Raw genomic sequence first — 13,681 nt, forward strand, 5'->3', positions numbered from 1 at the left:
TAACTAAAAGTTATTTTGACTGGTTATTACTTAGCGACTGCAAGATGGTGAAGGCTTCGGGTGTAATCTCTCGGCTCATGGATGACATTGCTGGACATAAGGTATACAAAAGCTATACCATTGAACAACATCAATTTGCCTAAATTTTGTCTAATGGAATTTATCAGTAGGAGAAATAAAATAATTTCCATGAGAAATTTGTTTACAGTTTGAGTAAGAGAGAGGACATACGGTATCTTCAGTGAAGTGTTTCATGAAACAATATAGAGCTGCGGAGCAAGAGGCTAAGGACGCTCTCCGTAAACAAGTGGTCAATGCATGGAAGGACATAAACAAAGGGCTGTGCCATCCGACCGCTGTCCCCAAGCCACTCCTTGTGCAAATTCTCAAATTTGCACGAGTCTTCCATTTGGTGTATAATGATGAAGTAGATTACTACTCTCATGCTGGAACAAAGCTCAAAGAATTTGTGACTTCTCTTCTCGTCGATCCATTGCCAATGTGATGATTTGGAAGAACAAGTTTAGTTACCAAGTGTCATAGTTGCATTAGAGATTTTCGAATCTGCTCTGTTCACAAGTTGACTTGTGTTGAATATTGCTCTTTTTCTGTTTGTCTGTTATGTTTGGAATGACTGCGTCTATCTATCATCAATACAGTTAAATTCTTAAGCAGACCACAAGACGGTCATGATGTGGCGTATAATGATGAAATAGATCGCTACTCTTATGCTGGAACAAAGCTCAAAGAGTTTGTGACTTCTCTTCTCGTCAATCCATTGCCAATGTGACGGTTTGGAAGAACAAGTTGACATGTGGTGTATAATGATGAAGTAGATTTTACATAATATCGGCAAAAGCAGGATATAATTCGCCACCGAAGTGAATTGAGTACACCCAGATGGACAATTCCACGGGGGACGGCAATGCCCACAACAAGTGGGTTTGAACCAAACGAACTACAGGTTTCTGCCGCAACTTGCTGCGATGAATCAGAGACAGCAGCATACAGCTAACTTTGTGGCAACCAATATCGACAATGATTAACGAGCAACAGCAGGGATTGCGGCTGTGCGGACAACGATTAAAACTCGGCGATGTTGGCTCATTTTAGTTTCGACTAAGCAAGCCGGGAACAGGGGAGAACAGAGAACAAAACCCAGCGCTTTAAATGATGAAAGCCCCGTGAAACTAGCGTGCAAATTTGTTGGCTGTAAGGGGAACAGCCGAGAAGAGGAAAGCCCCGCCCCCGAACAGCCGAGGAGCAACGCATGCTGAAGTCCCTGCTCTGTTTTTCTTCTCGTTTTCTCATCCTATTCTGTTTTTTTCTTCTTTTTTCCTTCCAATCTTCTTCTTCTTCTTCTTCTTCTTCTTCTTCTTCTTCTTCTTCTTTTCAAGCCGGGACAAACCGACAACTCTCACCGCCTCTCTCTCTCTCTCTCTCTCTCTCTCGATCTCTCTCTGTGTTCGTGTGTTGGCTCTGCTTTCCTTCTAGTTAAGCAACTTCTTCCCTTGTCCTTTACCAAGAAATCCCAATAAAGGCAAAACTATTTTAGGCACGGTTTTGTCCAGCCAAGAACAATGCCTGAAGAATTGAACACCAATCAGTCATTAACACCAATGTCCATGGCACTCACTCTAGTATCCAGTAAGTAACACATACAAAAAGGAAACTAACAATCAACATAGGAAAAGCAAACTAGCACAATGCCCAGCAAAACCGCAATACAGCTACGTGACCAATTGCCAAAGTTTTCTATACCGCAAATCCGCGATCGCGACCAAATCATCGAAATCCGGTAGTCAAATTCTTCGAGTTCGTCTCCACCACCACACACGTATGACACAAAACCGGGAAAAGAGACGAGATAAAGCCCGCTCGGAGTTCAGCAGACGTCGGGGCACTGAAGGGGGCGAGGAAGCAAAACAGGGACACGAAACCCTAAGATCTGTTCAGAATCCGACACCACCGCTAACCGAACCGCATGTCCTGTCAAGGCAACCACGACGAAACCCTAAGATCTGATCAGAATCCGAGTCTACTCAGCGAACGGATGGGTGCTGGTGCTGGTGCGGGTGCTCGCTCTGCAACGAAAGAACCTACAACTCCCTCCTCCTCTCCTTCTTCGGCTTCTTCAGTTTCTTATTTCTCTTCCTTTTTCTTTTATTTCTTTTTATTTTTTTTTTTCGTTTTGCTCTTGGCTGCGTTTTTTCACCGAAATGTTTAAAAGTTTGTAATCGATTCGCTCTCTTCGGCATATTCGCTTCTCAGACAGGCCACGATTTCCAATGCCGTCCGGCCACGTAACTAATCAATTGCAAAGCTCCCTCGGGTTGGTTGCCAAACTTGCCATGTCATCCTTTCTGCTTCTCTTTTTTGTTATTTAATTGCTCTGGATAACTCTGTAATTGTGATAATAAAAAAAAAAACCAAAAAATTTTACGGTTATGGAGTCTCTGTGCAAGGTTAGAAGAAGCAAATTTCAGGATCATTTAAAAACTATCTTTATGAATACTCTAAGAATCTCAAGTTAACTGTAGGGATTCATGGTTTCTAATATGCAACCGAAAAAGTTGGGCAGTTTTCCTTTAGAATTTTAATTGTTGTAATTGTGGAATCTATTTCGGCCATGAGAATCTGTAGCTTCAGCATTTACCATACAGATCACTCTAGGATCATTTAAAAACCATCTTTGTGAATGCTATAATGAATGTATATGCAATCTGGCAGAATGCAGAAAGAAAGAGTGGGGTCTATTTGGCATCAAATATGGAGATTTACTATAGTAAGGGACAAATCAATTAGACAAAGTATTATACCTCGCATAATTGAATGTATCATAAAACGATAATACTTTGATGGCAGATTTACCAGGCTTGTTTGCCTGGACAACCATAGAGGTGGATTCTAGAATTTCGCTAACTACGTTCCACCATAATATCACGTGACACCAAGATATTTCCCAGTTCTAAGAGTGGTGGTCAAACAAATTGAGATTGTCACTTTAAACAAAAGGAACAATGTTTTCATCAACCAAAACCTAAAGCGCTATATATCAAATGACTACAACATCATTAAAGAACAAATATAATCTGCAAAGTATTAACGCGAAAGTAAAGGAAGAATAAAAAAGTGTACAGTGCAGTGGGGAAAAACAATCATCAGATGCCAATCTTAGTCCCTCTTCTTTCCTTTCTCTTTTCTCAGTAGGGATGTTCTTTTCTCCGTAGGGATGTCAACTAGGGTAGCCCTTAGCCAGCACCACCTCGTCCCTTGCACAACGAATTTACAAAATTGCCCTCAAGTTTGCAAAATTACAAAAATGCCCCTCAATTAGTCTTTAATTTCAAAATTAATCACCAACGTTCATTGAAAATTCATCATAGCCATATAAATAGACATGTACACATTAATAATCTCATCTTAAGCAAATTTAATGCCTAAGTAATTTAGTTAGCTAGGGAGATCAAATGCAAGCCGTTAGATCAATCCAAAGGCTAAGATTTGATCTTACAAAAGGGTGTAAAACAAAATTTCCTTCCAAAAGTGGGGGCTCTCAATTTCCAGATCCTCTCTCTCTCTCTCTCTCTCTCATCATGCCTAAACTGTCACTCATTTGGCTTCCTCCGGCAACGCGCCACTTTGTTCAGCAACCTGCACTCCCTTTCGAAGTTAGTTGCCATCATCTGCCGCCTGTAGCCACGCTGGAATCTCCCATCCAATCGCTTCTTTTTTTTTTTTTATTTTTATTATATATATTTCTTATGATCCTCTTGAAAATCGGCCTTTTCGCTAGTGATTCATGCTCCAACGATTTGCAGCTGATTCTAGGTGGTCCAAAATCCTTCAGTAGTCTCAGAGCCTTCGACAATGTTCCTCAACTAGTTCTAGACTTGACCTATTGGCTCAACTGGCTCCAATCCTAGTACTAGCTGCTTTGATGGCTATTCCGGTGTTCTCTAGTGTCCTTAGCCCATAACTAAGTCTTCCTCGACGTGCCTTAGCCTCGATGTAGATTGATTCTAGCTCGATTGAGCTTATCTCATGAAGATATACAAGGTAGACTCCCTCTTGATCTTGAGCTCGATGAAATGAGATTGCCTCAGGGAATCAAGGCTAGAGCTCAACCTAGGATGATGTTCTATGCTTGCATGGATGATCTTTATATAGTCTATGATGGCTATAGATGATCGATGATAGCTTAGAATGGCTTGCATTCATGATTTGCTTGATTGATTGTATTCTGTAATTTGGATGGCTTGATTGGACTGATGTTATAAACGTCTTCGTTTGAGCTAGATAAAGTTGTTTTTAGGTTTCCAGTTCTTCACGAGATTCAAAGCTGGTTTCAAGAGCTTTTACTAGCCGCATGCACATAAATTGGACCTCATTTGCTATGTCAAAACCTGTTTGCAAATAGGATGATCTGTTTTGAAACGTACATGTTTTGCTGAAATGTTCTTGCTAACTGAACTATTCGGTTTGACAATTGTGTATGGTTTTTTTTGCATTTCGATTTTGGACTGAGTGTCTTCCTGAAGTTTGATCTTGACATTTAGTTCTAAATCATGTAAAAATTTTGTAGAATTTGCAAATCGTTTAGTTAGATTAAAATCATGTTATTCATGCAAAAGATTGTACTCTGTTTCAGACTTGACCTATTTGCTAGTTATCTTTGTTTGAGTTGGAAAATGATCTCAATTGCATTTGAGGCCTTCTAGAGATTTGTAGGAGACATCATAAGATTTGTTTTGACATCTTGTTTGCATGATTTGAAGATCGTTTACTAGGTCTGACATTTTTCACAAGACCGAACTGAAATCTGGAAAATTTTCTTGTTCTGTTTTCATGTCTTGTTCCAGTGACCTTTGCCGTTTGCCATTTTCATAAGATTTTTTATGGATCAAATTTTAAATCGGTGTCTCCTTGAAATTTGTTTACAACATGTAAGTATATAACATATAAAAATTTAAAAATGTTTCAGCATAATTAGTAGGGCAGATAGGCCATAGACTAAACTTGTTTCCTGCTGCCATTTTGTGCTACTGATTGTCTTACAATGATTCCTCAATTTTTTTAAAACTATGAGTTGTGAATCTGGAAATTGTTTCTTCATGAAATATCGCTTGTTACATCTTTGTGAACAACATATAAAATTTTAATGAGGATTGGAACACATAAGGATAAGTCGAGCATGCTTAAATTGGGCCTAGTTGCTGCTGTGATTTGTCTGTCCTTAATGATATGTGCTTAACTTTACTGTCGAAATATTTCAGAAAATATCAAACATGTTTACTATTTTTGCCAACCCTTCCGAAGTTGCGGCGCTTTTGTGAAAATTATTATAAATTTATGTTGCCAATCTTGAAAAGCTTTCTTCAACAAAGTTGTTTGGTATTTCCCAAACTTCGTTTTGATACTAATTTTGTTGGATTTGATATTTGTTTGATGGTCCAAGGAGCCCAATCAATGTGCTAACATTATCCGCACTCGGGTTCTCGAATCCATTTCCCAAGGACATTGAACTTGCTCGATATCCTATAAAATTGTTATCCTTGCTTGCCTAATGGCTGCAACTTGCAAATTACTCTTCTTAGTGACTTGTTTGTAAATATGGAAAATTTATGTCCCTCTTTGCAATTTTCTTGAACTTGAGCCCTTCTTCGCAAATTGTTCACAAACTTAATTTTGCATCAAGTGCATCACATTTCCTTTGTTTTTTTTTTTTTTTTTTTTTTTGACGGAAAGAACTATTTGCTCATTAAGTAGGGAAATTAGTACAACCCGCAAGAAGGGCTTCATTACAAATCGATCTAACATCGGAGGAACAGGTAACGGCCCAAGTTGGGGGGAAGGAAACCTCGCCGTGGGCTTTCGCAGCCCGGTCGGCTAGGGCATTTGCTGATCTTCTGCAAAGAGTCACCGTCGATTGGAAAAAGAGGGCAAGACGTCTGCACATTCGGCGAGAAGAGCACGGCAGTCCCACGGCGGGAGACGCTCACGATGCATCACTTCAACCAAAATCAGGCAGTCGGTTTCAATGATCAGGTGAGAATGATGCTTCCCTTGTTGAAGAATGTCTTTCAAAGGTATATAATAGAGCTTGAATCTGTTTCAAGGGCGGAGGATGCTGGAACGCTTTTAGTGAAACCACCGATCAATCTGCCTGTGTGATCCCGATGGATACTGGAAATCGCACCCAAGTTTTCTGCAATGGGAAAAGCACCATCTATATTGACCTTCACCATACCCTGTACCGGTGGGATCCAGGTAGGGTTAGGGCTCGGTGAAGTCGTTCCTGTCTTCTGTGGTTGCTTCAAGTGGTGATTCTGAACTGTAATTTGCAGGTGGGTGAGCGCTAGAGCTGATTCCACGATCTGGTCCGGGTGTGTGAATTGGTGGCGAAATATGACATGGTTTCTGGCTTTCCAGATTTGCCATAAAAGAGCTGCTATAGTCTCAAACTTTGGTACGTTTCCTTGCTGTTGTAATAGATCTGCAAGCCAAGCGTCAATGCGATGATTTGCAAAATCTGTGACTGTGAGTTGTACTTTAGGATGATTCCAAATCTGTTGTGTCCAAGGGCACTTTGCAGAAATAAATGTTCTGTGATTCGGGGGAGCGGGTAGAACAGAGAACACAAAATGGATCAGTGGTGATTCGGCGACGGAACAGATTGTGCTTTGTAGGAACTGCATTATGGCTGATAGACCAAAGAAAGGTGCGAATTTTAGGGGCCGTCTTGGTTTTCCAGATTTGTTTCCATAAGTGACTGGGGGTAATATAAGATGAGGATGGGCGAGAATCTGTCTGTTGAGTCTCTAATTGCTATATGAAATGATACGCACTTTTCACCGAGTATTGTCCATCTAAAGTTGCTGTCCACACAATTTTATCTTCGGTAGATGCTGGCCATAATCTGATTGCGAACTTCTTTCACTATGTGCTCATCAAATGTATGTTTGAGAAGTTGGATATTCCATTCATTTTGTACTGTGTTGATGTAGGCTGCGACTGTTCTTGGTTCATCCCTATTAGGAGGTCCACATATTCCCATAGGTAGCCATTTATCGTGTCTCACATTGATTCTCTGGCCATTGCCAACTGACCAACTTAGCTTAGGAATAATTGAATTTCGGCCCAGTATAAGACTTCGCCAACCCCAAGAGGGTCGGGATCCCTGTTCTGCATGCCAAAAATCTGTAGATGGAAAATATAAAGCTTTGAATAGATTGCACCACAAAGATTCAGGGATTTTGAAAAGTCTCCATGCCTCGCTTTCCCGAGAAGGGCTTTATTAAAAGATAATAAGTCACGAAAGCCAATCCCCTATACTTTTCCTGTCTTTTAAAGTATCCCAAAGACTTCCAAAGTGAATGCCGACTTAGTGCTAGAATGTTGCCACCAAAACTTAGCCATCTTTTGTTCAACAGACTTGCATATAGAGACAGGAATCTTAAATATGGACATTGCGTACTGTGGTAGAGCTTGAATCACAGCCTTTAGCAGAATCTCCTTCCCTCCTTTAGAAATCAATTGTTCTTTCCACCCAGCCAATTTAGCATTCACCCTTGTGTGAATCCAAGCGAACATATCTCTCTTGGAGGACCCCCAATCTGAGGGAATACCGAGATACTTTCCGGTTTATCAAGGATAGGCACTCTTAGTACTCCCCATATTTAACTTGAGGGACATAGGATAGTTTTTGCTTGCAAATATGCCTGATTTATTTCTTTTATCTCGCTGTCCCGTTGCAATACAATACCGGTTTAAGATGCTCGCCAAATTTTGACATTCTATCGTTTTACCATCCAGAAAAAAGATTGCATCATCGGCAAAGAATAAATGTGATAAAACAGGACAATTTCTGTTAAATTTCAGTCCTCGGAGATGACCCATGTTTATAGCATTCTGAATTAGAGTTGATAACATGTTAGCCACAAGTATAAAGAGGTAGGGTGAAAGAGGATCTCCGCCTAATTCCCCGGTTGGTATAAAGTAAGGTAGATCTTCGCCATTGACTTTGACACTGAGTGAGGTAGTTTTAACACATTGCATCAGCCAAACCACCCATCGATCATGAAACCCAATCTGACGCATATAGTCCTCCAAGAAGTCCCACTCAACCCTATCATAAGCTTTCTGCATATCCAGTTTTAGGATTGCCTGGAATCTCTTCTTTCTCTGTCGAATTCTAAACTGATGTAAGACTTCTTGAACGATTAGAATGTTATCCTGTATCTGTCTGCCTGACACAAAGGCACTCTGTTTTGTGGCAATCAAATCTGGTAGACAGCATTTTAATCGATTTGCTAGGACTTTGGAAATAATTTTGTATAGAAAATTACATAAACTGATGGGGCGAAATTGATCTAACCTCTCTGGATTCGGTACTTTGGGAATCGCATATAGAAGTTCTCGTTTATAGCAGCGGGCAACACTCCAAAGAGTGAAAAAATTCTGCACCGTAGTGAACACATCATCCCGTAGAATGTCCCAATGACTATGGTAAAAGAGGCCATTAAAACCATCAGTCCTGAGCTTTCGTTGCTCCCAACTGGAAAGTAGCTAGCTGTACTTCCTCTCTTGTGACTTCCGCTATTAATTGATTATTCATTTCATTTGTAACGATCTTTTGACATTGCAGTAAAGTAGGGCTATAATCTCTAGGACCAGCAGTAGAATAAAGGTTCTGAAAAAAACAGTTGGTCATGTACTTCACCTGTGCTGGGTCCCGAATCCACTCCTCGTTTATATCTTTGAGCATGTTGATTCTGTTTCTCTTCCGTCGTTGAATCGTAGTAGCGTGAAAAATTTTGTGTTTCGATCCCCCTCAACCGCTTGATGCGAGATCGCGTTGCCCAAAGAATGTTCCTCCCGTATCCATATTTTCTGAATCTGGTCCTGCAGCGATTTAACCCGATTGTTATTATGACTTGCTAGCGTGTTGATTAATATGATACTTTGGAGCCGCCGCTTTAAGAAATCTAGTTGATGATGAGCAGCAGAAAACTTCTTTCGACTCCAATTTGCCAAAGCTGTAGTTATTAGCTGTAATTTTTTGGAGATGCTAAATGGATGATTTAAGGCTGTCGACCATACATCCGATACCACCCTATGACATTCATCATCTTGAAGCCAAAAAGACTCGAAGGTAAACCTCGTTTGTCTCCTTTTTGATTTGACTTCTGTATTTAAAAGAAGTGGACAATGGTCGGAGCCTATAGCAGGTAAAGCATAAACTTCAGCTTCCGGATAGTTTAATCGCCATTCCATTGTACACACAGCCCTATCTATTCGCTCCTTTACAGCTTCGTCACCATTTCTATTGTTCACCCATGTGTAGGTACATTCCTTGGTTTCAAGGTCCATCAAGGCACGTAGTCTAATAAATCTCTAAAAGATTGCAATCGATATTGCTTTGAGGTAAGCGTTTTCCAACTTTCTCCCGGTGATTCGAATTTCATTAAAATCGCCGATGCACATCCAAGGTAGGGTATGTAGATGGCCGAGCCGACGCAAAGTAGTCCATAGTTGTTGCCTCTGTTGAAATACGGCTGGAGCATGCAGAAAAGTTATACCCATGGTTTTCCTTTTAAGAACATCTGAGCAGATAGTATCAATATGATGCTGGTCATGAGAGTGGATAGATAGATTGACCCGATCATTCCAAAAAGAACCAAACCTCCAAACAAACCTAGGGATTGATCACAAAAAGGTTTTCATAATGAAGAGTTCGCTGCAAACGCTTGATGATCGGTTCCCGGTTTTGGATTCCATCAAAAAAATAATATCGGGCCGTTCATGAACCACTAGGTCCTTAAGAGCTTGAATTGTTAGGGGGTTGCCCAGCCCCTGACAATTCCAACTTATAATTTTCATTGTTCCGGCGGTGGCTGTTTTGGGCAAGCCACCACAACCCTTGTGTCTACCCCTTCAAAGAACAAAGATTGGGGTATCCATAAGAAGTGAATCATCCGAGGTACTTGAGCAAGTAGAGAGAATCCCATAAGGGTTGTAATGCTTTGATTTTTATGGGGATCGGCCTTAACCACCATTCCGGGTTTTTAAGTTTCTTGCTGTTCACCACAGGTTCTGTTAATATCGGTTCGGTAACAGAAGAAATCTGCAGGGTAGGTAAGGGACTGCAATGAGGGTTCTTAGTGGTATGAAGCTCCTCGGATGGAGTTTGAGCCTTTATACTTGAAGGTGCTTTGCAGAAGTAATAAAGGGATTGCACCGGAGTTTCTGGTATAATTTCTTCAACTTCATCCTGGTCTGATTGTTTCTCATAGAAAACTTTCCAGAATGGACTGTGCTCTTTGACCTCGGCCCTCAGCCAGGGGCCATAGGATAGCTTGTCTTTCCCTTCGGTCTTAGCCTCATCAAAGGGAATATTGTGACATTGTGTTGCATAATGGCCTAATATACCACATGAGTAGCAATAATTAGATAGGCGCTCATATTTGAAATCAATCCATATATTCTGTCCCTCCAATCTGAGTAGCTTGCCAGATTTCAATGGTTCATTAAGATTAATATTCACTGCACCCGCCCGTTTTAATCGCTGAGTTTTCTTTTGTTGCTATGCTTACTTCCCGAACTCGACCAAGATGTCGAGCAGCCTTGGCAAACATACTCACAGCATCTTTCCGTAGGGAGTCCTAAAATATGCACCCAGAAGTTGCATGTGGTGAAATCATAGCAGTGCAGAGGCATAGTAGGAAGCCAAGGTTTTAGTATCAGAAGATGGTGCCCAAACAGCCAATGGCCACTATGTAAGATTCTTTGACGTTCGCATCGAATTAAATTTAAAGACATACCAACCTTCTTCGGGTTGAGAAATTTGCACACGGTCATTACGCCGACTCTTGTTAATGTACTCGCAAAGCTTGAAAATTAACCGATGGGTCCGAGAGAATTTTACCCACTAAGGTTGCCTTGCATTCTTGCAGCGTTTCCGCGGTATTTCGTCATCCTGCATCCACATCTTCTTCCGACCAGAGTCGGCCAAGTCGATTACATAGGGCGGCAAGGCGAGCATCTTCCGAAGGGTGAGATGAAGTCATAACGGAAACTGTCTAGAGATGGCGGAGAAATCCACATGCAAAGCCCCGATGAAATGAAAGAAGAAAACCCCATCACTTGACTGCCAGGGAAGCGAGAAAAGAAGAACATCCTCAAACCGGAGAAGAGGAGAGTGAATTGTAAGAGAAAAGGAAAACGAGGTTAGGAAGGGGGTTTAGTCGAGAAGAAGAAAGATGAAACTGGGATAACCCAGAAAAAACTCTGCATGTCGAGAGAGAGGACTCTGCATTTCGAGAGATGATGAAACCGTCCTTGTTTGATTGTCTTTGTTTGTCATTGTTTTGCATTGCATGATCATATTACTTGGCATATGTGATTGTTTAATTAATTGCTCGCTCATTTGATTGATTGGTTGAGAATCAAGGCCATATGACCTAAGTGCTTGCTTTTTCTCTCAAATGCATGTGATTTTTAGATGGATGATTTAAGTGCAATGCATGACCACGTGGGGAACCTTTGGGATAACCTAGACCCAAATTAGGACCATTCAATCTTAATTACCACTTGTGAACACAAGTGATAATTAATTATCGATGATCATGAATTTAGTTGATTAGGTGTCATAAGAAGGGATGACGTATGCAAATCAAAGGCCGATCTCAAGGCCATGTTTGATTGGTTGAGTGCATTTCCTCAATTCATTGAATTGATTGTCCTCGCTTGAGTTCATTGTTGTATGTTGTATGATCTTATATGTTAGTTTAGCATTAGTTTAGAATTAGGATAGGTGCAAAAGGCAATCCTTGGAGGTGGTGACCTGAAGGGATGAAGATGGTGGATGGTCGATGTTTGATCTGGCCTTTTTCATTTGTAATATTCATTTCTTAACATATGTCTCGGGTCCCTTCTACATTATATAAATGTCCGACGAGTTGCGGGTTTTCCTTTCTCGCACATAAATTTGTTTGTTTAGGTTTTTCTTGTTATACCTTTAAACTATATGGATGTTTACTTTCCCACTCTGTCATTTCAATTACTTGTGTGCTTCATTTTTATACTTTAGATAGTTAGTATAGAAATGGTACAAATGAACCATCCGTATGTGATCACCTATCTTTTTTTTTTTTTGGTAACCGAGGACTCCACCACGGCCCCCCGTGCTTGGACGGCACTGAAGGACCGGGCCCTTATACCTCAAGGGAGACTAGCATAGGACCCCACCACCATGGTCTCTCACTTAAGACGTGTTAGCAGCTGCAAAGTTTCAACCCTGGGACCTTTGCGATGAAGTGCCCAAAGCCGAACCAACTCAGCTGCCCATCGGTGGGTATAGAAATGGTACAAATGAACCATCCGTGTGTGATCGCCTATCTTTTGACTTGCACGAAGATGTAAAAAAACTGTATGACCACTTTAGATAACAACTGTACTCATAGGTATCGAAAGAGCGCTAATAGAAATCTTTAGCGTAAGTCAAGTCTCCGAACCCACGAAATCTCTGGTTCTATGAAAATTAAGGGTGGTCTCTCAATCCTTGATTGGGTTTTTAGCTGCTCCCCAACAAAGAGGTCAGTGGCAACTCATAGATAATGGTTTTAGGTAGTGTAACAACTTAAAATGAAATGTGGTCACATGAAGTATGAGTTTGAGAGGACTCGAGTTTATAACTGACAATCCGTTTGTGTCGTTAACAAATTGGGAACCCATTCAAAACTGCCGTTCGTATGTGCCATTTAGATTTTATATCCGTTTGAGGGGGTTTTTCCGCATTTCATTTGAGAGTTTCATTTGTATGAACCATTCGGATTGACTTTATAAACAAATGCTTCAAAAACCTATTTCTTGGGATTGTAAGGCCTAGATGGGTAGGTCGCAACAGTCCCTAAGTCAATCTTATAGGCTTGAGGTTTCCTCATTCACACAAATAATTTGACTAACTTTTGGATTATTGACCAGTAATGAAGGAACTCAACGACACACAATGTAGAAGTTATACAAAGTCATAAAAGCTTGAGCGAAATTAATCAAGCAAGTCATTTATAGCAAGCAATCTGAGATCTTGGTTTATTATTAAGGAAGTACTAATAATGAACGTTATAGAGGTTTGCCAACACGTTAGTTGAAGAAAGAGATAGTGGATCGACAAGAATGCACAATTGCTGAGTGGTTACACCAATAGTCTCGAGATTTGTTACATCTTGCATATAATCATTGCTAGATAATAGGAGATTGTGTCTAGAGATTTTAACTTTCTACCCGTAACTGCAAGTGGGGTTAGGAAGTTATTTGTAAATACAAAATCAATAACTGTTTTGCAAAGGTTCGTCCAATTAATCACATAACTTGTGTTCGTGCATATTTATGTTTATCTTTATTTTCCCAACAAATATTTCTAGCACTTTAGATTCCTAGCTATTGCATTTTCAATTCCATTACATTTCAAGACATTTATATTCATGTCCAGAATAAACAAAGGAAACTTTCATGATTTTTGCATATTCAATTCAATCCATCCCTTTCCAAAAGATTTTTTTTTTTTTGCTTGTTTGGTGAAACATTCGGATTATAACTTCGATAGAATAAGCACGGCTCAAATTTTTAGAGCAGATTTAGGTAAAGTGCTTTGATGTCATGATTAAGAAAAGAAAATACT

The sequence above is a fragment of the Eucalyptus grandis genome, chromosome 9 (genome assembly GCF_016545825.1).
Source record: "Eucalyptus grandis isolate ANBG69807.140 chromosome 9, ASM1654582v1, whole genome shotgun sequence".
Lineage (NCBI taxonomy): Eukaryota > Viridiplantae > Streptophyta > Magnoliopsida > Myrtales > Myrtaceae > Eucalyptus > Eucalyptus grandis.